The 27,409-nt window shown below is 37.9% G+C and overlaps 1 pseudogene; it reads right to left on the reverse strand.

Moving 5' to 3' along the window:
• Window positions 1–402: 402 nt before the first annotated feature.
• Window positions 403–25,970, reverse strand: LOC114459471 (E3 ubiquitin-protein ligase TRIM21-like; annotated as a pseudogene).
• Between the last annotated feature and the right edge of the window lie 1,439 nt (window positions 25,971–27,409).

The following is a 27,409-nucleotide window of genomic DNA, read 5'->3' on the forward strand; positions in this document are numbered from 1 at the left end:
GACCATGGGGGACAGGGCTTTCGAAGCTGCCGCTCCTCGTCTGTGGAACGCCCTTCCTGACCACCTTAGGTCTCCACAGACGGTGGATGCTTTTAAAAAAGGACTAAAGATCTTCCTTTTTAAAAAAGCCTATAGCTAATTTTAACTTGTCTTGCTTGTATTGTTGTATTGTATTGTATTTTTATCCTGTTTACCATGTAGCACTTTGAGATTTTATTTGAAATGTAAAGTGCATTATAAATAAAATTCATTATTATTATTATTATAACACTTGAAAATAAAATGTACCACAATTATACTCAACATATTTTAATTCTTTTTTTTAATTCAACTTTTATTTCATCACAGTCCAAACACCAAATGTGAAAATTCTTTAATAAAATGTTTCCTCCCACTGTTGAGAAACATACATGTTAGGTTGGATGGAGTGCGTAACCAACCTGGAGAAGTGAATGGTTGCAGAGAACCATTGAATCTATTGTTGGTGAGACTTCATCATGACACTGATCATTCACTTTGATTGACAGGACAGATGATCAGAGGTGCTGAGTTTTTACCACCATGGTTTAAACCAGGACTAAAGTATGGGTGTAGTTTATGAGTGAAGCAGCAGTGAGTGAAGGAGTAGATCAGAGCTGCAGCATCTACATCATAAAAGGAGACCACACCCTCCTCATAGTCCACAAACACACCCACCTTCTCAGGAACACACTTCAGATGAAGAATGACTGGAGGATCTCCACATGCTTTATACACATTTCCATCTCTGAGTGCCACAGTCCATAAACCATTCTTAGGAGTCGCAGCAATATATCCCTTCCTGTTGATGGATTCTTTAACCACTCCTAAATACCAGTCAGTTTTTCCTTTAATCTGAACCTCAAAGTAAAATCTACCTGAACTGAAATTCTGCTTCCCTAAAACATTAATATATTTAGAAAATCTCTTTGGATTATCTGGAAGGTTCTTCCACACGTCACTGCAGTAAACTTGTTTTCCATCATCAGACAGGACAAGGTAAGGATTAGCTGTAAGAGGATCAAGAGTCACATCTACTGCAAACTGCTGCAGCCTCTTCATCTCTAACATCTTTATCGTCATCATCTCGTCACTGAGTGTGTCTTCCAGCTGAGCCACAGCTCTCAGCACAGTTCCTTCATATGATGATGGATGGACCATGACCTCTGTCCAGTCCTTGGTGGCTGGAGGAGCTTTCAGGGAGCAGAAGTGTTGGAGGAGGTGGTCTTCAGAGTGGGAGAGCTGCTCCACCTCAGAGCTTCTCTTCATCAGCTCAGAGATTTCCTCCTCCAGCTCCTTGATCAAACCTTCAGCCTCTCTCTCTTCTACTTCCTGTTGCTCCTCCATTGTCTTCATCAGCTCCTTCAGGCCTCTCTGAACAAGCTCCATCAAAGCAGTGAACACCTCCACACCTTCAGCTTTCGCTCTGTCTGCTACTTTTTTCTTGATCCCTACTGACTTTCGGATCTCCTCCAGCTTCTCTCGTCTCTTTTGGATCATCTGCTGAAGATGCACTTTCTTTTCTTCAAACAGATATTCTCCCAGAGGGACTAACTGGTGACTCCTGTGCTCCAAAACAGAACACATCAAGCAGACACGTGTCTAATCGCTCAGACAGAACAGCTCCAGAGGTTTGCTGTGCTTTGGACACATCATGGATTCCAGGTTCTCCACAGGCTCCACCAGCTGATGTCTTCTCAGGCCTGATGCTGTCAGATGAGGCTCCAGGTGAGTCTCACAGTAGGAGAACACACAGTCCAGGCAGGACTTCAGGGCCTTCACTTTGGTTCCAGTGCAGACGTCACAGGGAACTTCTCCTGGTGCTGCTGCTTTCTTCTCAGATTCACGTCTGAACTGAGAAACCATCTCACGCATCATAATATTGACCCTCAGTTGAGGTTTAGTGCTGAACACCTGATTACACACGGGACACCTGCTGGTGGTACTGGTGTCCCAGTGTGTGCTGATGCATGTTTTGCAGAAGTTGTGTCCACATGATGTGGCGACTGGATCAGTGAGCACCTCCAGACAAATGGAGCACAGGAAGTGATGTTCAGACGTCCCACTGCAGGCAGAAGACATGTCCACAAACTGAGGGACAGAGACAAGCAGCACATTAACAGGACACTCTCATTGTTGTGGAAGGTTCCTTTACTAATGTTTCTGAGTCCATCTCACTGAGATCACCTCTAGTATTTAGCATTGATTCAGTCCTCCTGTAGTAATGTGGACAGTCGGCTGTGCCTCAGCAGCTGAATGTAAAAGTGCAATAGTTTGAATGTTTAAGGTTCAAATTAGTTCTAAGGTTCTCTCATATTAACACTGGAATTTTTCTAAATTATAGGTTAGATTTTTTGCGTACTTTATTTTAATGTACAATCTTGTTATCTTTAAAATAACTAATATATTGTGTAATAACAGACTGAAGTTTAACACAGCACAAATCTTTAAAGTCTGCATAGACCACACATTACATTTAACAGTGATTTTGTTTGGGAAAACAAATTAAACTAATTATCTGCCTCAAATGTAACTTATAAATACACGTCATTTCTGTGCAACTTGTGACTGAAATTCACAAATTGTGATTAATCGTGATTATTTAGTCAGATTTGCAATTGATTGGTTATTTTTTAATCCATTCACGGCTAATTTATATTAAAAAAAATCGTTCCCCATGAGCAGTAGAGACCTTTCTTAGATGATATCACACATCACATGACTTTTAGTGGTGGGTGGTAGATGATGGAAACCAATGGCAAACTTTTTTTCAAAATGAACATTACATTTATATCAAACCTCATTTGGACTTGATAAAATGAAAGTTAAAGATATGGAAAACGTCACGTTACCAAGTCTAAACTTTAGTTCAAGTTATCTTCAATGTTCCTCAAATAAAGATATCTATGTAGTTGTAGATATCTGAGAAGATGTTTGGACTTGGCAGAAGTAGAAAGTTATGTTATTCTGTTGGTTTTATTCATTTTTATATTAACTCGTCACATTTCCTGAGATGCAATTGCCGTTTGCTAAAAAGCAAAAGTGTTGATTATCTAAAAAAGGAAACAAATGGTTCATTCATTCCTAAGTCAAATATGTTAGTTTCTCATGTATAAATATAATTTCTCTTTAACTAAAAAAATATGTTAATCTATGGAATTTTCAGTGGAATACTGGATTACAAAAATATTCAATAGCTACAGCCTTGAAACATATTGTAGACAATTATATATAGCATGTTTGACGTGAATCCCTGTTTTAAATGTTAACAAAATGAGCTAAATGCTAAAAACAGCTAGAAAATTGTCATTTACCTTTGACATTAGACATCCTATAATTAAGCCCTTCAATGTTTAAAGGTGTTCCCATAAAAAGCAGCAGAGCAGCAATCCGTCACTTCCTTTCAGCAGCTCAATTCCAATGTTTCCTCAATTTACAATTTATATCTTGGGATAAAACAAAGTAATGATCACATGTTAAATGTGTCACATTAAAATTAATAAATACTTGTTCCTGTTGATTTGAGGCCAGTGAAATATGGGCCTGTCATAATACGTAAAATTAATAATAATAATAATAATATGTAGCTTTACGTGCAGTGAGACATTCCGTTATAGTTTCTGATGTATATATTATAAGCCGCTAACACATACACACACACACACACACACACACACACACACACACACACACACACACACACACACACACACACAGTATATAATGATTCAATTCAGACTAAATGTTAAATGTTAAAATGAACAAATTTAAAATAAGCTTTTATGACAAAGTCGTTCCAAAGATCGTTCAATATCAGCTCATTCACACAAGATTATTACTAAATATGTAAACACATTTAGATTAAAACAAGCAGTATTTACTCACTGGATTGTGGGAAATCACAAAATGAGTCATTAAAGTTGACATTATTATTAGAAACTCACTTTGGTCTCAAACGTTGCTCACTGATGACATCTGCTGGTCAACGTTAATCTATATTATTAAAGCTACTTTAGTCGTTTCTGACGGTGCACGAGGAGATTCTGTAGAATGGTGGAGATTCTGCAGCTTTCATCTTAGCCTGAGTTGACATGACAACCTGTCAACATTGAGCTTTCATCTTAGCCTGAGTTGACATGACAACCTGTCAACATTGAGCTTTCATCTTAGCCTGAGTTGACATGACAACCTGTCAACATTGAGCTTCCATTTTAGCCTGAGTTGTCATGACAACCTGTCAACATTGATCTGTTCGAAGCTGCCTTTTGTGATTAAATGTGTCATATTATCATAGGAAGATCAAATATATTAAATTAAATAATGTAAACACACACACACATAACACTCCTCATAGTGGATATACTGTATGTATGGACTGTTACATCAGGCATAATTACTACCAATGAGGGAGCGTCTTATACAACAATAGAAAACTAATGAACATTTTACTCACCAGAGGGCGCTGTTGGCCAAAAACTTACATATAAGTCGCTTCACTGTGTAAGTCACAGAGGTGTAAAAAGTACTGATATATCCTCAAGTAGAAGTACAAGTAATTCACACATAAAATACTCAAGTACAAGTAAAAAGTAGCTCAATTAAATAGTATTCAAAGTCAAAGTTACTAGTTACTTTCACCCACACAGTTATTGTTGGTTCCCTTACAGACAGTAAACATATCATGTAGAAACCAAAAAAGGAAAAAAAAGTAATCTTCCACAATTGGAATCTAATTTATTTTCCACAAAGGCATCTGTATTAAAATCAAGGTTTGTCAAAATGTAAATTAAAAATAAATAAATAAATAATGGCTGTCTGCTGGGCGTGGGCCTTGGCTCCTCTGCTGGGGTCTCGGACGGGGGGCTCTCTGGGCCCTCCCCTTGGGGGGTTGGGTGCTTGGGTGTGGGTGGGTGGATAGGGCGGGATGCTGGCGGGGGGCCTTGGGGTTGGAGGTTGCTGTCGGTGGCGGGATGCGCTGGGTGCTCGGCTGCTTGAGGCTTCTTCGGATGTGTGTGTGTGTGGGGGCGGTGGCTGCCTATCGGCCTGGGATCTTGGGGGCATCTGGGGGGCTGCTCGACCGTGGGGGGATGGCCTGGGGCTCCCTGGCCCCCGCTCTTTCTGCTGGCCTGGCTGCATCTGCAGGCCCGGGGCAGTTCCTGGGTTTGCAGTAGCGGTTTTTGCACATATACTGGTCTACGATGCACTAGCACGCCTTGGGTTGTGGAATAAAACTCATACTGGGTTTAACTTCAGATGCGTTAATCCAAAATACCTGCTTTGAGTATTTCCACTCATTTGTTCCCCCTGTCCACAGCCACCGGCTTGATTGCACAACATAATAAGCACAATATGTTCGACAGAGTCACATCTCACCGTCACTGTGGGATAGTCTATTCTTCCCCACCCTTTCTATTTCCTACCTTGAGTCTCTCCTCCCTGCTCACCCCCCCCCCCCCCCCCCCCCTCCACTTAGGTGTAACACTGCTCTCCCTTTTTATATCCTCCCTATAATAAAAGATTTCTTACCCTTCCTTAGGGAGGGCTGGTGATGGTCACAATTAAGCAATACATTAAAATCTATTTATTTTATTGCAATAACAAAACATGCATTACTATCTCATAATGATTGCACTTCTTGTAGTGTTGACCTTTGACAGCATGTACAGACAAGGAAAAAAAAAAAAAATCTGGTTGGTCGGCTATGATGTCATTTCATTTTCTGTAGTTTCACAATGTCTGTTGATCATTTTAAAACAGAAAATAATTTATTCAGTAGCGGTTGGGTGTAGAAATGTAATAAATTACTTTACTTCTTTTAAAACGCACTTGTACAAATAAAATTAGTGATTTAGAAATATACTAAAGTACGAGTACCCATCAAGGCAATATTTTTAAATGAAAAAGGCATGACTTACTGTATATGACAGAATTTACGGTATTTCAGTCAAACAAATATTCACTGCTTGTAAAGTCTATGATAAATATCTATAAAACTTTTCCTCTTTGTTTCAAAAACACCCTAGAGTGGATTAGACAGTTTGTGATGCACTTTTTTACGTTTACATGTGTGCATTAAAGCATGTTAGTGGATTATCCCCCGCTAAACTAGTAGATTAAGGCATCATTAGCAGATAACAGATGAGGATATGCTAACGTTACTGGATAAACATAGCATCCCTATGCTATGAATCTAGATAATTGTATCCTGGATTAATCTCCATTAACGGGCGTCAACTGACCAAACATTCCCTGTCAGAGAGAAGCTGTCCTACGAAGGTCGATAACAACACGCTAATTGAAGCCAAGTGTTTTCAGCCTGGGTACATGCGTGTTCACATGAAAGGGGTGGAGCTAGCAAAGTCTGACCAATCACAACAATGGAGAAAACTGGCAGAGTGAGTTTCTTCACAAAGGTGATGACACGTGACGATAAAAAAACATGTGTGTTGTTGTAATGAAGGGAAACTGATCACTGTCCATTATCAAAGCAGGCTGACTTGATAAGTGATAAAACCATTCATGTTGTGGGTTAAAACTACTAATAAATGGTTAATAATATGATGAACTGTATTAACACATCTATAGTAACAGGTTATGTACCACAGACCTTTAAAACCACTGTAATCAAACCTCTCCATAAAAATGACTTGTCCAATTATAGACCAATATCTAATCTCCCTTTAGTTTCCAAAATGTTTGAAAAAGTCATCACAGGTCAACTATGTGATCACCTACTTAGGAACAATTTATACAGAGCTTTCAGTCTGGCTTTAGAGCCAATCACAGCACAGAGACTGTCTTAGTAAAAGTAACCAATGATCTTCTCTTAACCTCAGACAGAAGGTTGATCTCAGTTCTGGTTCTCTTAGATCATATCTGTCAAGTTTTGGATTTGAAAATAAGGGAAATTTTCTGGCGCCCACTACGAGTCATCCCACCCTCCCAACTAAGCTCCAGTATTCCTTATATTTTAATATAGATGTACAATAAATCTAAAATACCCACTTGTCAACTACTTACTAATACAATGATGTGATTAGAATCTGGTAGGTCGACCTTTATTAACATTTAAATGTTTTGAACATTCCTACTAGGGCTGGTGATATGGACCAACACTCATATCTCAATATATTTTATCTAAATGATGATATATGATATAAATCTAAATAATTTTATCAAATAAAGTCTGATCAGAAAGAAAATTCTGGGTTAAATTTGCTGATGGAAAATGTTACACAGGCTCATTTATTAACAAACACCTGATCAATATGTGACACTTATTAATCATCTAACTGAGCTTTACATGTTGTTCTGAGAAGTAAAAGCAGTGACTCTTAAAACTAGTATTTTGATACATAATAAGCTGTAATATATACATATATATACAGTATATATATATATATATATATATATATATCTATATCTATATATATATATATATATATATATATATATATATAGAGAGAGAGAGAGAGAGAGATAGATAATAAGGGATATATATATATATATATATATACAGTATATGAAATATTAGTTTTCTATATCGCCAAAATAGAAAACTTGATACATCTTGAATCTCAATTTATCGCCCAGTCCTAATTCCTAAATTATAAAACAGCCAAAATAAAAACATTAATGTGTATATGAAGCACATGTGTTTATTTAATATACTTACAGTTTATATACAAGTCAACACGTTGCATATTTATTATTAATTTCACGTTGCTTGTCTTTAAGTCAGACATTAACATTTTATTTTCATTATATATTTTCTTATAATTTCTCATACTCACTCATGTGGTTCTCTGGTATTCACTAATGACTTATTATAGACATTTATTACAGACTTTACATTCTTTAACACTTTTTTAAAGCAGTGTATATTTGTGGAGCTTGTGATTGGCTGATTTTTCATGGTGACTTACGTGGTTCCTTCCGCTGTGGTAGATGCTAAAAGTTTCTAGTCTAACAGAACGTGTAACTGTGTCCCATCCTGCTGTTCTTTAGGAAGTTAAACTCTGTCACATTTTACAACGTATTTACACCAGTTCTTAGTTTTTTTTGCTGGAACGTCTTCATTCATTCATCTCTTTTCTGAGTTGTTTCTGGGTTTGTTGCTGCTGTCGGCACTAATCTCACGAGAGCTGCCGCCCAGGCTAATTCAGGTGGCAGTTCTCGTGGCATCTTTTAATTTTTATTACATTAAAATAAGGGATATTTACGGAAAAATAATGATACGTGAAGATGGCTGGAAAGAGGGGTAAAATACGAGAGTTTCCAGGCCAAAGCGGGATACTTGACAGGTATGTCTTAGATCTCAGTGCAGCCTTCGATACAGTGGATCATCATCTACTGCTGCAGAGACTGGAAAGTGTTTTTGGGATTAAAGAAACAGCGCTGGGTTGGTTTAAATCCTACCTGTCAGACTGTCACGGCAAATTTCCAGTTGACCTCCTTTGGAGACATGATTTGTGCCCTGGTTGAATGATGAAGTCCAGTCAAAGCATGATGATTTTATAAAGAAAGGATTTATTATAAACTAAATAAAAAGCTTCCATCCTGTAAGAACGAAAGGCAACTAACTGGGAAAGTTCCACAGCTTCAACTTTATACTGATAGAGAAAAGTCTCACCCTGATGAAAGAAAAGGAGGGAGTCAGATGTTCCCAACAGTGGAGACGTTGGAGCAGTGATATCTGTCTGTCTGATTATGTGTGTGTGTCAGTTGGTGTGTGTGTGTCTGTATGTGTGTGTGGTGTGAGTGTGAGTGTGTGTGTGTGTGTGTGTGTGTGTATCTGCATGTGATTCCACATGTGAGTTTGAGTTTGGCCTTGATTAGATGGAGCTCATCTGTGTGTGTATGTGAAAAAATGTGAGTTTTTGGTATGAGGCCTTCAGCAGAGACTGTGTGTTGCTGTGATTACACTGTCTGTACTGTGGATAATCTAATCTAACATGACTCAGCAAAGGAGCAACGTCTCTGTTCAAAAGCACAACAATAGAATGCAGTCATTGTGTATTAACACATGACAAATTGTTCACATGAACACACATTTGCCATAACATTTTCCACTTTTGGTCGCCATCAACGACCAAATCAAGAAACAAAATGATTATATTCCAGTAGAATAACCTTGGTTCCACCTTTGCTGTCTGTCAGGGTGAACCATTAGTATCGTTATTGTCATACATTTGATTGTTTGACTCAACTTCACTTTAATTCTGTCTAACCTTAAAAGGGCCAATAATCTTGCTTAACTCTGGTTCAGACACAGAATAGGAGACACTTTTGCCACCAATTTAGCTTCAAAATGATATATATATCCTTTGAATATACAGCCAGCGTCCTGTATATTGAAAAAAAAAACACAATAACAACAACGAAGACATAGACAAGCGTACACAACAACGAGTTTACACAGACAACAACAAAAACATGGACACTGAAAATGAACAGTAAGGTCAGTCCAGGTCAAAGCAAGTCATTCCACTGAATGTGGTATTATATATATATATATATATATATATATATATATATATATAAAAAAGCAAAATAACAGTCCACGAGCCGCTTTAACCGTATAGAACGGGAGCCCTCAGAACGCCGTCCAGAAACACAAACGCAAACACTGCTCAACTAGAATTGTATAAATACAACACAGGAGCCAAGCTCAAAACCATACTTTTTTTAGACTCAGAAAGTCAAAAAAAAAAACAGAAGTACACTCAACCTCACCTTTTTAGAACAAAAGGCTGGGAGTACTGGGAAACAAACACAAACACTACTCAACTAGAAAGTAAATGACCATCTTGGAGCCTAGAGGGTTTGCCACATCTAAACGGGACCTCTCTCAAATCCGCTTCCACCGGATTCCTACCGAATTGGAATTCGGGAGCGATTCTGTACGTTGACAAGGGCAGCCTCTAACAACCCTCACTCTAAGGGAACGTACAATATTAATATCATAGACTGAAACATTTGTTCAGAACGATATTCTGTTACTAAGCATGTATCAGATCAGGTGGACCGCTATCCGCTGGCAAGACAGTATGACGCATCATCTGATGTTGATTATAGAAACTAAAATGTAGATGGAGGCAGATTTACAGACTACACTTTAGATGTATTTGTGGTGTTTTGTCATTTTCAATTTGAGTTTTTTAATAACTTTTCAACTTTTTAAACTATTCAACTTTTTAATTAATTTTAATGAAAATGTAACGTTCCACTGGTCAGCAGTTCTTAAACCCATTTCAACTTTTAAAATGTTCAGCTTTTTTGTTCATTTTTAGTGAAAACCTTCAACTTTTCTGTATCTTTAACCGTTTTTGACTCACAGCCCTTCAATGAGTTCCATTTTTAGCTTTGACCAACTTCTAGAGTAGAGGGACAGCTTTACCTTCAACTCTTTGTCAACACATTGTCATAACTTGTAAAATATTCAACCTACAGTCCTAATGTTTTTAAAAGTAGTACTTCTATCTGTCTAGCTGCTCACAATAGCACATTTGAATTTATTATTGTTATAAGTTCTATCACTGCCAATGACATAACCATAATTGTTGCTTCTCATTTCAAGTTTTTCATTCCTGTATATCCAGAAACACACAATGCAAGGAGCATTTATAAAAGGATCTATTACTGTATTACCATGCTACCATTTAAACTGTCTCTGACAGGTCTTCATTTATTTATTTATTTATTTTACCTTGTCTGCACATGTTGTCAAAAGTCAACACTACAAGAAGTACAATCTTTTTAAGACAGCAATGCATGGTTTGTTATTACAATGATATAAATGTTTTTATTTCATTGACAGGTCTTCAGGCCCTGAAGTTGTCCTTATAGCTCTAAACACTGAGGACTACCAGGGCCCAGGAACCTGTCTGCAAAGGAAATCTTTATTAACAGCATTTCAAAGAAAATATTGAAATATTTCATTGATGTATCACTTCTACATTTATTTCCATTGGGTCAATTATATACTTGGTACATTTTAAATTGCATCTTTGATCTGGAAAAATCCAGCATCAATACTCACTTTGCAATTGTACACCCTGTGATTTAAGAAGACCATGGATCATCCTAATCCCTGCTCTGGGACACACTGTGTGTCTGAGCTCTAATCTGTCCGTTTGTGTGAGCTGAACACAGGTCTGCCCATAGCAGGGGCTAACTTTGGCTGTGGCTGCTAATTAGGGCTGAATGCCTAATATGTGAATCAGAGTCATGATGTAGCTTTTGTCCCTCTTAAAACTTGTGTACAAAGCTGACCGACAACATGACGGCATCGTATTTTACACTTACCTCCTCAAGATTGCACCACACAGCTTCGTCCATGTCTGCATTTGTCAGCGCAGATATTTCTCCAAGACTTTCCATGACATCTTCCACCAACCTTAAAATATAGTCCGTTGGAGAATTTTCCTCCACATACCGAGATATTGCAAATAACTGTCGTTGAACGCCTCTTCTCAATTCATCCACGTCTCCCATTTTTAACTTTCCCTCCAAGAGAAGAGGAATCATGTGATCAGGTATCGACTAGTCAGCCTGGGCAGAATGACCATTGAATTGACCTTTGCTTTTACCGACAGCTTGAGTCATGAAGTAAAAGACAAAGACAAAACAGAAAAAGCACAAAATGGAAAACAAATATACTACTTTTGTATATTTTTTTCATTTTTGATTCTCATTATATTTCCACATTTTTATTATTGATTGTTTTTATATTTCCAAATTTGTAATATTGGTTCTCTTTATATTTCCGGGCCGATCCACAAACGTACTTTGCTCAATCCACAATCACAGTTGAGGATTTACACATGATAATTCATGATAAATACACACATAAATGAGAAAACACGTGTGTAAATTGTTGATGTATTTGTGGATCTGAAAAACATGTGAAAATCTGAAAAACATGTGAAAATCTGAAAAACATGTGAAAATCTGAAAAACGTGTGAAAATCTAAAAAGTACATGTCAAAATTGTAAATATATTTGTGGATTTGAAAAACACATGTAAAAATTGTGAATCTATTTGTGAATGTTTTTGAGACAAATGTCTCCCCATAGTCATCAGTCTGACTGGATGGTCTCAGAAGCCTTTTGGTGAGGTTTTCAGCAGAGCTTTCCCCCCTGGTGTGACAGACCTCTCTGAATATGGTGGGGGTAATGCAGCACCTCCTTAGTTGGTGCCACTCAGCACTGGAACTCTGCTCTACTGTGATGTTCTCAGTTTGGTGTGATGTCACCAAAGATGTTTCAAGAGACGCCATATGATGGTGTTGATGTTCAGAGCAGATGAATGCACAGGTAGAGGGTCCCAGCCTATAATCAGAGAGTGGCAGCTGTGGGAGAGGAGGGGCTACTGTATGTGGGCGGGGCCTGGGGACTGTCCTTGTTGGCAGCTGGTATGACAGCACACTAACCTCTTACACCTGACCAAACATGGATTATACCAGAAGAACATCACTGGAGACGTCCATCATAGTGATCATGGAGCTTCATCAGCAGTGAGTCCATCATACACGTCCTGAACTTTCAGAGTAGAGATGTCTGGTAGAGTGTAGTTGATGCCTTTATATAAGTTACTTCTGTGAAAAACAACACACAAACAAGTCATGTCATAAATAAGAAAGACGTGTGATTAAAAGGTTGGTTACCATGGTAACTGCTTTGTACCACTTCTGTTCAGTCTCTGTACAGCTGAACACTGGGAGAACAGATGTAATCCTCAGCTGGGAGTAGTGGGCCGTCTGGTACGGTAGAGCTGCCACGTGGCTGCACAAGGCTGTACCTGCCACACAGGTGTACTGGTATCTCTGAATCTTCACTGGTTTGAATCCCTGAGCACAATCTGTGAACAATAGCACATGTTAGTTAGAGAACAACATGTATTGGCTGTAAGTGTAATAATAGAAAGACAACATTAAATTAGTGACATTATGTTAGTAAACTTCTAAACTGTACAAAGTGAAACAGGAAAAGGTCTTATAAAAACTATTTATTTATAGTTAACCATGTAAAATATATATGTGTAATCTCACTTTACTTATTTCATAGAAAAATACAAAATAAATGTTTAATTGAAATTATAAGAACCCAGAACATAATCTAGTTTCTGTGAGAACCATTAATTTTACATTATTTCTAAATATAAAACCTCGGTACCTTAGGACAGTGGTTCACTAACTATATGTACCCATGGTACACCAAAGGACATGTAAAAATATTAAGTTACATCTATTGTATAACACGTGTTATCACTCATATCATGTACAATATTTGTAAATGTCCATTATTAATTATTAATGTCAAATAAAATGTGACAAAGTCAACTAAGAGGCTAAGTTAGTTAGCAGAGGCTAAGTTAGTTAGCAGAGGCTAACCTAGTTAGCAGAAATAAAGCTACTTAGCAGAGGCTAAGCTACTTAGCAGAGGCTAAGCTAGTTAGCAGAGGCTAAGCTAGTTAGCAGAGACGGAGCTAGTTAGCAGAGGCTAAGCTAGTTAGCAGAGGCTAAGCTATTTAGCAAAGGCTAAGCTAGTTAGCAGAGGCTAAGCTAGTTAGCAGAGACTAAGCTAGTTTGCAGAGGCTAAGCTATTTAGCACAGACTAAGTTAGTTATCAGAGGCTAATCTAGTTAGCAGAGACTAAGCTAGTTAGCAGAGGCTAAGCTATTTAGCAGAGACTAAGCTAGTTAATAGAGGCTATGCTAGTTAGCAGAGACTAAGCTAGTTAGAAGATACTAAGCTAGTTAGAAGAGGTTAAGCTATTTAGCAGAGACTACGCTAGTTAGCAGAAGCTAAGCTATTTAGCAAAGACTAAGCTACTTAGCAGAGGCTAAGCTAGTTAGCAGTGACTAAGCTAATTAGCAGAGACAAAGCTAGTTAGCAGAGGCTAAGCTATTAAGCAGAGACTAAGCTAATTAGCAGAGGCTAAGCTAGTTAGCAGTGACTAAGCTAATTAGCAGAGACAAAGCTAGTTAGCAGAGGCTAAGCTATTAAGCAGAGACTAAGCTAGTTAGCAGAGGCTAAGCTATTTAGCACAGACTAAGCTAGTTATCAGAGGCTAAGCTAGTTAGCAGAGACTAAGCTAGTTAGCAGAGGCTAAGCTATTTAACAGAGACTAAGCTAGTTAGTAGAGGCTAAGCTAGTTAGCAGAGACTAAGCTAGTTAGCAGATACTAAGCTAGTTAGAAGAGGCTAAGCTAGTTTGCAGAGACTAAGCTATTTAGCAGAGGTTAAGCTAGTTAGCAGAGACAAAGCTAGTTAGCAGAGGTTAAGCTATTAAGCAGAGAGTAAGCTAATTAGCAGAGGCTAAGCTATTTAGCAGAGAATAAGCTAGTTAGCAGAGGCTAAGCGAGTTAGCAGAGACTAAGCTAGTTAGCAGAGGCTAAGCTATTAAGCAGAGAGTAAGCTAGTTAGCAGAGGCTAAGCTAGTTTGCAGCGACTAAGCTATTTAGCAGAGGTTAAGCTAGTTAGCAGAGACTAAGCTAGTTAGCAGAGGCTAAGCGAGTTAGCAGAGACTAAGCTAGTTAGCAGAGGCTAATGATATCAATATTAAGATAAATAAATAAATGTGTTTATCACAGATTCATAGAACAATAAACCATCATTTTACTGACTTTATGGATGAACCCCAAAAATCTCTCCTTTATTCCCCCTCATAGATGGACCTGTCTCCACATGACTGTTCTTCAATGTTCATGTCTGTGTTCAACCACCTTCAGCTACAGTGGGGGTCCCCGCTCTATGGAACCTTTATTTTAGGGGTGGTGGGCTGAAAAGGTTGAGAACCACTGGTCTACAGGACTCCACATCCCACAAATCTGTTCTGACAATGTCAATAAGAGAGTCTTTACAGTGGACATCAAAACAAACTTTCCATTGACAAATTCAACCTTTTCTATCTTTTTTCTGGTAAATGATCTTCAGTGATTTATTGATCTATGAGGCCAACTCCTTATCTGATAAAGGATGATCGTCTACAGCAGCTTTAATCAATAAAGCTGATACATATTGGGCTGCAATGACTCTACAGTAGCAGGTTCCATTGTGGTTCTTTGCTTCCTTCAGTCTTCACAGTGAGCTGCTCCATTGGCATGTGACCCTGAACAATTGTGACCATGTTCCAACATTCAGAGCTGTTTAGGGATGTCAGTCCACAGTTCCTCTTTATCACCAACTGTCCAGATATCCACTACATTCTGTGCAATGTGCTTTAATGTGTGTGCAAGCATTTACAAACATACTGTAAGTCCCCTCATAATGATCCTATAGTAATCTGATTACCTACAGGCAAATATCCAATACTTACGTAACCTTAACACACACACACACACACACACACACACACACACACACACACACACACACACACACACACACACACACACACACACACACACACACACACACACGTTTAGCAGTAATGAAATGTGTGTGTGTTTATTGATGGATGATGGACAGAATGCTGGATCACTACCTACTGCTGTTTTCAGGAGGTCTTGGTAGCTTTTCTTCTCCTGCAGCTCAGCTTGTGATGTCCATGCTGAACTAGCAACAAGTTCAGGCTGCTGCCACGCAGCAAACTCATTCTGATCACTTTTAATAAGAGGGCTGTTCCTCTGATACCACACATTTACAGCTTTTTAATCACATACTATGATACATTCTGAAGCCAAACTGGTGATAGCTCAACAACTTGTGTTTTTAATCAACTTATCAAGTCTCCCCGTGACCCTGAAAAAGGAAGAAGTGGGTCAGAAAATGGATGGATTATCAAGTCTATGAACAAAGCCTTTTTCTCTAATGTTTGAAAGCTGATGAAGCAATGATACTGGTCTGTAGTTAGAGCTGCTTATATTAACACTCTAATACATGGAACACTTTCACTGTTTGATTATTTATTACAAATAAACCACTTTGGAATGATTTATTGAAGACACATGACTTATTTTACTATATATTCTATATTATCTTGAATTAATAAAAAGTTAATATCAAAACAATAAGTTGACATTTCATGATGTATTTTTTAACAATGTGAACTATTTATTTTTAATCTACAGAATGAAAAAACAATGAAAATAAAGTTTTATTGACTCGACTTTTTTGGAATTCATCTGTGTTTCTTGGCTCAACAATCTCCTTAGTGAGGTCGTATCCAACATTCACCAAATACCTGTTAAATTTAGGATTAATATCTGTTATTCTTTCACTACATCATTACTCTTTATTAAATTATTTGCATAATCTGTTGTTCTTTTTGATGATTACATCAGTCCATGTTTTTTAATGTTACTCTTATTCTGTTTTAAGTTTTCAGGTTAATATATAGAAAGTGTGTATTCGTACGGTTGCCGTACGGACAAATCCAGGTGCTACTGGAACGTTTACCGAAGTACTTAGGGTTAGGTTATAACTCTATATCACAACAATTCTTAGGGTTAGGTTTAGTCTTAGTCACGTGACCTAAACTAGCCAATTAGGGGCGCTGCGTACAGATAAAATGTCGGTATATTGATACGTCAACCGTACGGATAGCCACTGCCTAATATATATCATATTATTTTAAACTTTTCATAATGTTTACTCATTGGTTTTTATATCATGTATGCTTATCTTCTGCTTCTTTAGGTTTATAAAGCTTTTATTCAGGACATTTATCTTAGTGCATACAGTCTCTAAGGCCTCAGTAATCCAAGGCTTGTTCTAAAGCTTCTGCTTCCTGCTCTTTGTTTAAAGGACAGTTTTTCTCATGTAGCATCACTAATGTGGACATAAAGACATCATAGACATTGTTTGGATGATCACATTGATAGATCTAAGCCCAGCTCTGGTTTGTAACTGGAAGCTGTTCACTGATATCACTTCTAAATAATCCTCCATCTACTTTCCAATCAGCTGAATGTGTCCAAATGTTAATGATGGATGTGTCAGTGTCTAATGTGACTCTGCTTGGCTTTAGAATGACTAAGAACAGGCCACAGCTGTACATTGGATGTATAACATCACAAGTCTTTATGTGTCTGTTTGGATTCATAATATTAATAATGAAGTCACTCCAAACACTTTGTATTTTATTGAATCATCAGAGTTATGAAACATGTCAGCTAATGTGTTCTTCAGTGTGTCAATGCACCACCCTGGTGTTCTGTATATACAACTTTATATTATATTCATTTACACACTTAGACATGTGATTAACCTGGACACACCTCCACTCTGAGTCCACATACAGGGAGACTCCGCCCCCTTTTAATCAGTGCTGTTCATTGGGAATAATTCATATCCTTCTAGAACCAAAACAGGAACTCTTTCACTGTCTCAGATGTTGATACAACACTACATTTAAATAAAAAGCCTTATTAATGTAGGAACAATCTCAAACTAAAGAATTCTGCACTTGTTTGACTCATTTTATCAGAATTTGTTAGAAAGACATCATGACTGGATGTGAAAGCAGCGGTTACTCTAAAAGTCTATTTTTAAACTCCTTCAGCTTCACTAAACACTCAGTTTCCAGAGGAACCTTCACTTCCTGTTCTTAGATCCATCCAGTGGATGTTCTTCTCATGGGAACCATGTGTGTTTGATGGAGGATTATGTGCTATCCAATGAAAAGCTCTCCCTCTCTCTGACATGTTTCTCTGTTCAAAGAAATCCAGCACAGACAATAACACGTCTTTATTTAAAGGAACAAAGCTTCACTGGACATTTGATATCATTACATTTACATTGATTCAAACTTTATGTCAGAAGGAAGATTTAAGAAGAACTTTAGGATTTATCATGGTTACATAGAACATTGTAAGTTCTAAAGAAAGGCTGGACAGGCTAAAGAACAGATTAAAGAACATTTCAGAGTTAGAATAAATCTATGAGCTGTAATCACAGAGTTGATAGAAATGTAAATATGGTGATAAAATGGGAGTGTTTGGACACTTTGGGCTCCCCTTCCCCTGATATTCATTCAGCACACTGCATGATCCATTCACAGGCTTTAGGCAGGGTTTCCCTGTCAGGAACCATTTCATCACATTCACTTCAACTGTAGAAAAACATACTTTATATAAAACACATCACATCTAAAATCAAGAAAATACTATGTGATGTATTAGATACTCATTTAAAACTCATTACAAATATGAATCATTTATAAACACAGAGAAAAGAAACAGATTCAAAGGTACATGATGAAGATGGTCTGTATTAACACAGCATGTATATTCATCTACAAGTTAGGATCTGATTATTACATCTATTGGAATGTTAATCACATTCTCTACATTCTATAAAAAACTACTAATGATTATTATGTACAGTATACAAACACATGATGGACGTCATAGATTGTCTTTACATAGAATGTGTGTCAAACTAAAGGCCTGGGGACCAAATCCGGCCCTTTAGAACATCTAATTCAACCTGCAAGAGAAAGTAAAAATGATAGTTAATAATTTCTACAATTATTCATGTTTCCTTTAATTCAATTGTAGATATCTCAGCCTCTCTAAAAACAAATAATTTTAAAGTGAACTCCACAATATTAGCAGAGTTCACAGTTTTCCCACACTGATAACACATGATGGGAGTTATTTTTAAACTCCAATTGTTGCAGGAACTCAAAATTTTTGAAAGTTATGCAATTTTTCCTAATTCATTCCACAACATTTGAGAAAATAAAACAAAGTTGCTCATAATCTAGGGCTGGTTTTCCTATAATCTGCAGCCCTTTGGACCACAAACTGGTCCGTATCTGAACCCTCAACTAAAATGAGTTTAACAGCCCTGATATAGAATCTGTCATTAGTGTATAATAATAATAATAATGTGAATCATTCTTCATATACATCATGTATGAATACAGAAGCTATAGAATGTATATCCTGTATAGAAAGTGAACAAAGGGAAACTTCTTCCTGCTTCCTTTCCAACTGATCATTGTATTGATCTTTTCTTTCAGACCACACCTTCAAAGATCAACAACTTCCTGAACTGTTGGTGTCCATTTTCCAGCTGACAGCAGGTTTATGTTGGAATCCTGTGCAGCCTGATCTCTGGGTTCTTCAGTCCAACACTGGAACCAGAAGGTGTCGTCACCATCCGTGTGTCGCTGGGATCTGAAGATGATTCCTGCTCCATGTCTCCATCCACACAGAGATGTGAGTGGAGAACAGATGAAGTGCTGAAGGTCTTCCCACACTCATCACATCTGAAAACATTCTTCTCATGAACTCGGTGGTGGACATTAAGTTGAGATTTGTACTTGTAAGATTTTCTACATGTGTCACATTTATGAGGTCTTTCTGATGAGTGGCTGATTTGGTGACATTTTAAATCTCTATATCTTGTAAAAACTTTGTCACACTGGTCACAGGGACACACTTCATGTCCAGTGTGAGATCTCAGGTGGATGATGAGGGTATGTTTGTGTTTATATATTTTCCCACAGTGGTCACAGCGATACAACTCTGTTCTAGAGTGAGTCTGCATGTGCTTCGTTAAAACTGTTCTTTGTGTAAAAGTCTTTCCACACTGTTCACATCTGTGAGCTTTGGTTCCACGGTGAATGAGGACATGTACACTGAGGTTTCCAGATCGACTAAAAGTCTTTCCACAATCATCACATTCAAACTTTTTAACTCCAGTATGAACGACTTTGTGTCTTATTAAGGTAGAATTCTGGGTAAAATTCTTTCCACACTGGTCACAGTTAAATGGCTTTGTTCCAGAATGAATTCTTTGATGTACAGTGAGGTCTGATTTCCTGGTATAAGCCTTCCCACACTGGTCACAGTTAAATGGCTTTTCTCCAGAATGGATTCTTTGATGTCTATTGAGGGCTGATATAAATCTAAAGGCCTTCCCACACTGGTCACATGTATGTTTAGCTTTAACTCCAGCTTGGCTCTGCTGTTGAACTCTTTGCTCTGAAGTTTTTCTCTTAGATTTGTTTCTTTGTTGTGGCTGAGCTTCATGGTCCTGAGAACGTTGAGGTGTCACTTTGTTCTGGCTTCCAGAGTCCTGTAGAACAGTTAGAGATTAAACACAGAGAAGGAACCAAACAAACATTTGTGAATCAGTTGTTAAACCTCCAGCCCTAAACCAGCTCAATGTGGAAAAATGGACATTGGCGCGTTAGCGCCCCCTACAGAGTGAAGAGAATTTAATTTGAGACAAATGTCCTATTGTAACACTTTTCATAGGATGTTTCACTGACAGGGTTCAAAGTTGCTGCAGATCATCTGGAGAAGTGGGACACCAAAAGTGATCCATGGATTTCTGCTAACTTTTACGGTGTTTGTAGGGCAGAGCCGTGAATCTTGGCCTCATTTTTTTCCTTCTTTTTTCAAATACACAATGACTCCAAAAAACATACATTACAGAAAAATACACCGAATTTAATCAAATATAAAAATTAGTAAAAAAAAACATTTATCATGCACATGTCCCATAGAATTAAACCAGGGAAATCACACGCTTTTTATTAAATGATCTTTTTATGAATGTAGAAAGTGAGAAACTTCCTTTACTTCTTTTATCAATTAATTAATCTAAATCTAATTTTAAATCATATTTAATTTGCAGAATACCATACCAGATACTTGTTTAGCTTATTTTCTACAATGCTTGTCCAGCTTGAAAGATGGATGGAACACAAGTAAGACGTGAGATCACCTCAGCTTTTAAAAGTTTATTCAGTTTTGTTGTAGGTTTTGTAGCAGGTTTAAAACCTTAAAGAAAAGGATGAAAAAGAGAGAAAGGAAGAATGAGTTCTAATCAAATGTTTTTAAAAGAATGAACCACCTGAGCTTTTCCTATTTTAAATATTTTATTTATTAAATTAATTAATTTTCTGCTATTTAATATTTAATGCTTTTGAATCAACCTAAAATGTTTAACTATTTCTATTTGTAAAAATTAAATCATGTGCTTTGCTGTACAAATTTTAACCATTTTAATTAAAGTCTAACTTTTTAACAATGTATTTTACCCATAAACTTATTTATGAATTTTAGTATTTATGTAAACATATTTATCTGAAACTCCTAACCAATGTTTATTATTCTTAACATATCTGTGATTTTATTCTTCATTGTTTTAACCTAAATTACACTATGAAATCACTATCAATTGGATTAATAGTACCGTAATGTATTTTGACTAAGATGTCACTAAAACAAACTGGTAAAGCCAAACACTTTGGCTGTAGAGTTAACTTACATTTGGGTCAAAATACATATAAACATTGAATCAGATTGTGTACTTTAACATGACCTACATTCTAACTTAAATACGTGCTTTTAGGAGCTTAAAATAAACCATAATAATTCAATAAATCTGAAGACACTCACTAACAACATCTCTGAGCTCCTCCACTACATTATCTGAGAGTCCAAACACACAGGTGTGATAGATTTTCAATCAAAGTAGTAGAAGGAGAATCTTAGACCCAACACTTATGTTGGGGGTCCATCTAGTGTCTAATTGTAGAACTACACCTACACCTGACCTCAGGTGGAGTGGATAGAACAGGTGAGAAGTGAGAGAAGGTTGAGAGTGTTGGGAGAGGTGTTTTCTTCTGGAGTCTTGGAGCGTTTGGAGTGCTTTTGTCTCTGAGTGCTCTAACAACCACACTAGGGCCCGATAAAATCCACTGTGATGGCATCACGAAATCGAACAATAAAAACAGAATTGACAGAATTGGGTTTAAACGCCGTCATCGTGAGGGAAAGGACATTTTTTATGCAGAAATGTCCTTCCAACTCTCTTCGTAGTCGTTTCAAACACCACCTAACCTGGTAAAAAACTACACAAATCATCACTGACGCCTAAATCAGAGCCACCAGTGCGATGATCCCTAGACAGCCCCCCCCCCGCCACCAAAGGGCCCAACCACACCGCAGAGCCCGGGACCACCCAACGCCCGCAGACATATTAGGGCGCGGCTCGCATCACTCGCCCCGAAAGACCCCCGCCAGGACCGGCCCAGCCAGCAGGTCAGGCCCGCCGGACCCCAAGAGCACCCCGCAGGACAGGTAACCCCCAAGGGTGAGCACCCAGGCCAAGCCCCTGTGGGGGGCGCCCACCCACCCCACGAACCGGCCACAACCCAGGAGGACCGCATAGCCCCAGCCGGCGCAAGAAAAGCAGCCCAGGCCCCGCCCCCACCGGACAGCGCAAGCCACGGGGAAATGCCCCCACTGGCGCACGAGCGACTGGCGGCCACCACCGGGGGAAAGATGCACCCCAACGGCACACAACCGGTGCAGAGCAGCAGCCCCCAGCCAAAGGCGCAGAAGCCAACCACCCGCCAGTCCGCAGATAGCAGGACAGACCTACCAAACGGCCAACACCGATCTCAACCACCAGAACAGCTAGAGCCGCCCCGAGCAAAGAGCACCATGAGCGCAGACGCCAGCACCCCCACCCCCAACCTCGGCGCAGACCCACACACTGCGGGGAGCGCCCTCAAGGCAACCAGGAGACGAGACAAGCACCAAGCCCCACCCGAAGGGAAGGGGCACCCCCACCCGAAGGGAAGGGGCACCCGAAGAGACCCCGCAAAAAGAGCCCCCATCAACACCCCCCTCCACGCCCCCCAGAGATCCACCACCCCGCCACGCCCAACCACACCCTCCTGTTGTATTTGTACTCTACACGGCGGCCCAGCCATCAACAGAGGGGCCGGGTCCCAACCCGACAGTCCCAAATGTGTGAAGCTACCCACCACCCTATCCCCTGAGTGAATGTGTGTGTTTAGTAGGGATGTAACGATTCACTGAACTCCCGATACGATATGGGTTCACAATTAGAGTCTCTCACGATTTATTTTACAAAATGGGACTGTAGACAAATGATGACTGAAAAATATTCCTTTATTTTTTTCGGGAAAAAAATAGAAAATACTGTATTATTTTCATTTTATTTTTCCTTGTCAAAAGAATCCCTTGATAAACTATTCAAAACAATGCAATTTACCTAAAAATAAATCTTGGATGAAATAAATAAATGAAGAAGGAGCTTATCAATTTAAATTCTGGTTCTAAACAATGCAAAACTGCATAATACTGTAGTTGTTTTTCTTTATAAAAGTGCAACTGTATTTTGTGCCTTAACAATTGGACTTCAAAAAAACCAGTGATTGCAAATATTTATTTGGACCAGCAGAGGGCGCTGGTAACCCAGCGGTCGGCTGGCATGCAGATATTCATGCAGTGAAGAAGAGATGCTATGCTACGTGACTTTTACAGATATTCACGTAATATTACAGATATTCTTTTGGTGCTAAACGAGTAAGGAATCATTTATGAACATGTTTAAGAGTAGAAGGAGGCCAGAAAGAGAGTAGTAGCAGATTCCGCCCGCTGCCTACATGTCTGGACAAGAGAAGGATAAATAGCTATAGCGCCCTGTGCTGTTTAAAAAAATACTGCGATTCAATCTTCAGGGCATCGATATGAACCGTGATACCTATGAATGAATTTTTAACTGCCTTAAGATTAATCATTACATCCCTAGTGAATGTATGAAGTGCTTATTAAAAAAGGTGGATGGAGGGGAGCGGTGCTCCCCATCCAACCTATGTGTATATATGTGTATGTGGTGCAATAGCTCCGGAGGGTGGAAGTGGTGGTCCCACCCTCTAGGGAGTGGTGTGTTGAGGTGTAATTAAAATTGGAGGGATTAGTAGGGCAGCCAGAGGTGGGAGTGCCGCCCCCGCGCGACTACTTAGTAGCACAGGTGGCGGCCCCCTCCACCCCTAGCCCCACCATCCAGCCCCCCAAGGGTTAGGTATGTGAGTGTGGTGCAACAAGTGGGTGAGCTTTAATCAGCTTCACCTGCTCAGAGTGTTTAAACATCTCATCAGAGCTACAGAAGATCTGGATAAAGTTGTTCTGTTGTTGTGGATTAGATCATCAATACCAGAGATTGTAGAGTATGAAACATCACAGATTATTGATAACTTCTGATACTGTAAAATATTCTAGCCTCGAGTGGTGAAAAAACACTTCTTACACGTGATGTCTTGCACATTTATTTTGGTTTAATCATTACGGTCTGGAATGATGTCATCAGGATCATTTAAATTAGATTAATTTAAATTAAGCTATAGAGTTAGTGAAGTTAATGATAAATAATAATGATGTCAATAATAATTTTTCTTTTATTTTGAAAGAAACTTTTCTTTTGATAGGCATGCTGTTAAATGCATGTTGCACAGGAAAATATATAGATTTATATTTTTAAAAAATAATATACATGTGTGTTGTCGACAGATATTTTTGAAAGACTAAATTTGGCAGGTTGAGTTCTAAAAAAAGTGGGTTGTGATTTAATGACCGTGGCAAAATGTGGGTGCCAGGGTGAGACCAGTTGAGAACCCCTGGTTTACAGGATTATTAATAGATGAAATGACTATTTAATTACAGTATTGGTTATTTACAAACTTTAAATAAAATACAAATGAATAAACATTATTTTTGTTAATCTCTTCTGTAGTACTTAGAGGTTGTTGTTCTCAGGGTACTACAGTTATTTATTTAATTTCAGTTATTGCTAGTGAATGACAGTAATACTGGATATTAATGAAAACATAAATCAGATAAAGTATCTTCTTAACTATATTTGCTGTAGTAAATAGAGAGCCCTAATAAAGACTGTCCACAGGGTTATTGGTGTTATTGTTGACGCTTCCTTTGGGGGTGTGACTTTGTAGACGGTCCCTGCCCACTAGGGATGGGCAATATGGACTAAAAAAATTATCCCGATAATTTCTGGTATTTATCACGATAACGATAAACACCACGATAAATAAAAAATTATAAATAAATAAAAATAATTCCCAACTTACAGTGTAAACAGGTTCCTTACAAACAAATAAATATTAATACATGAGCATTAGACACATTAAAAAGGCTACAATAACTGCTGACTCAATGAGCTCATGAGCTGATATTCTAGTGCATGTGGGTCACTTTATTAGTGCTATTGTAAGTAATTAATTTATTTCCTCACTTAAAATGATATTTTCCAAAAAAAAAAGAAGAAAAAAAGCACATGAAAAGCACAAATAACTCCATCAGTGTTTTTACTGTTGCTGAATCTTGTTTCATTTATCTAATGAGTTACATAAAGTTATGGTTAATAAATAACTGATTTCCTATAATGTAATCATTCAGTATATTTAGGTGTATTAATCTCAATAGTTACATTAGTCTAATAGGACCAGCTTTGTCTGTGAATTAAAAAATATTGCGTTTCACAAGTTAAGACAGATTAATAATGACATTAATATTATGCTAACATTTATTTCACACAACGTGTGACATGTTTAGTTTTTATTCTTCCATACAAGTGTTAAATCTGACCATAAACAAATCTGTGGTTTTATGACAGTAAGACGTGTTCTTTTTACTTGGTCTATTATTTATATGGCGTGGTTAGCAATAGCTCTTAGCCCAGTCTGTGAGTTAGCTTAGCATAGTTAGCTTCAGTTGAGTTTCCAGTTCATAATCGTTGCTACAGGTTCATCTCTGTCCCTGTGTTTGTGGAACTTTGGGTGGATCTGACGGGGGAACTTGGACTGGTTCACTTTGTTGGATGTTTATCTGGTTTTAACAAAATAGCGGTCCATGATGTATCACAGCACAAAATATCGCACATTCCTACTGCCCACTCCTTAGCTCATTAACATAAAGTGTGTTTTTCTGTAGTTTGTTCTCTGTGTTCCACTGAGTACACACAGGTTGTTCCACCTTTACATCGTCACATATTGATAGAGAAATGTGAGTGTGAATGAAGTGGGTCACCAGTTAAACTAGTCTCCAGTGTGTGTGTAACAGCGGATGAATGTGGTGAGTGAGTGAGTGAATGAATGGAAACACACGGAGTGTTCTAACCTCTTCCTTCACAGAGCACACATCTGAAAACTCCTCCGTTTCTTCTTCTCCGCTTTTCTCCATCTTTGGAGCAAACATTCCGTCCCACACATGGTCGGGATGACGAAGCTCCTCCAGCACAGCTTTCCTCCTGCAGCCTTCATCATCATCATCATCACTGTCCGTCTTACTCATACTCAGCTTCACTTCCCTCCATAATATTTGTTCCTTTTCCTCTTCTTCTTCTAGTTTAACGGTAGTCATCATCCAGCTCTGTCCGTCCTCCATTTCACTGCTTTGTTCCTGACTCTAGCTGGTTGCCAGATACAACCGACGAATCCCCGCATGAAATATGTTAAATATCCACAGAAATGCCCTAAAAACCATCCGTTCATCATCCAAATAAAACAGAAATATCACATTTAACCAACGTTATTCACTGTTTCTTCAGTAAGTTAGTTATTTATCATCTCACATACAGCGGGACAATATTCAACCTGGCAACCACTCAACTTTTGCGCTGACGTCACAACCAACTTTTTTTAGGAACTTAATTGACAAACCAGTCAGAATAAATGTGTTTAATGGTGATTTAAGAGTGAATAAATTAGTTACAGCCTGAAGGATTTGGTCTGTGGATGATTTAATGGATTTCAGAGCAAATTTGTTGAGTATAAATTAATTAATGAATAAATTATTATTGGTTTGTTCTCAGAAACAATATATATTTTAGATTAATATTGTACGAGCAGTGAAAATAAAGTCGCTGTGTAGATCACCTTAAATCCACAGTTGCTTTTGCCTTGTTTAAATTTGTTTTCATTTTTTTTATTATTATTATATATATAGATTTTTTTAAGGAAATTTCATTAATTAAGCAGGCATTGAACCATATGTTTTTCTTCTTCCTTTGAAAATAAATTCTTTTTTTTTTTTTACAAGTTATTAACTCTGATTTTAGTAAAAATATTCTGATGATATATTTGTGTTTGCTGAAAGCTAAATAAAGTCAATTTAAACTGTTAAATAATATCTACACATGTAATGATTTCTTACATCAAATGTTTATTAAATGAGATCCTTTATTCGTCCCACAAGAGGAAATTTGCTTTTCAGTTTCATCTCCGTCCAAGAAACATTAAAACACAATCACATATAACATGGAGAACAGGAGGTATATTTATATTTATAGTAAGACAGTTGAGCTTTGTTTTGTTTTTGTTTTGTTTACATGTAAGTATGGTACACTCAAAAGATGTAACCACATTTGATATTATTTTATAAGTAATTGTTTTGATGCCACTTATTATTATTATTATTATTATTATTATTATTATTATTATTATTATTATTATTATTATTATTATTATTATTATTGTGTACTTAGTAAAAGTAGTCGTGTGAAAATACTATTGTAGAGGAGCGGAACCTTCGGCACTATAGATTGCAGTTCCCCGGTTACATTAGTGTGGACTCACTTCCTGTTTCCGATCATACGTAA

Source organism: Gouania willdenowi, unplaced genomic scaffold (genome assembly GCF_900634775.1).
Source record: "Gouania willdenowi unplaced genomic scaffold, fGouWil2.1 scaffold_315_arrow_ctg1, whole genome shotgun sequence".
Taxonomy (NCBI): Eukaryota; Metazoa; Chordata; class Actinopteri; order Blenniiformes; family Gobiesocidae; genus Gouania; species Gouania willdenowi.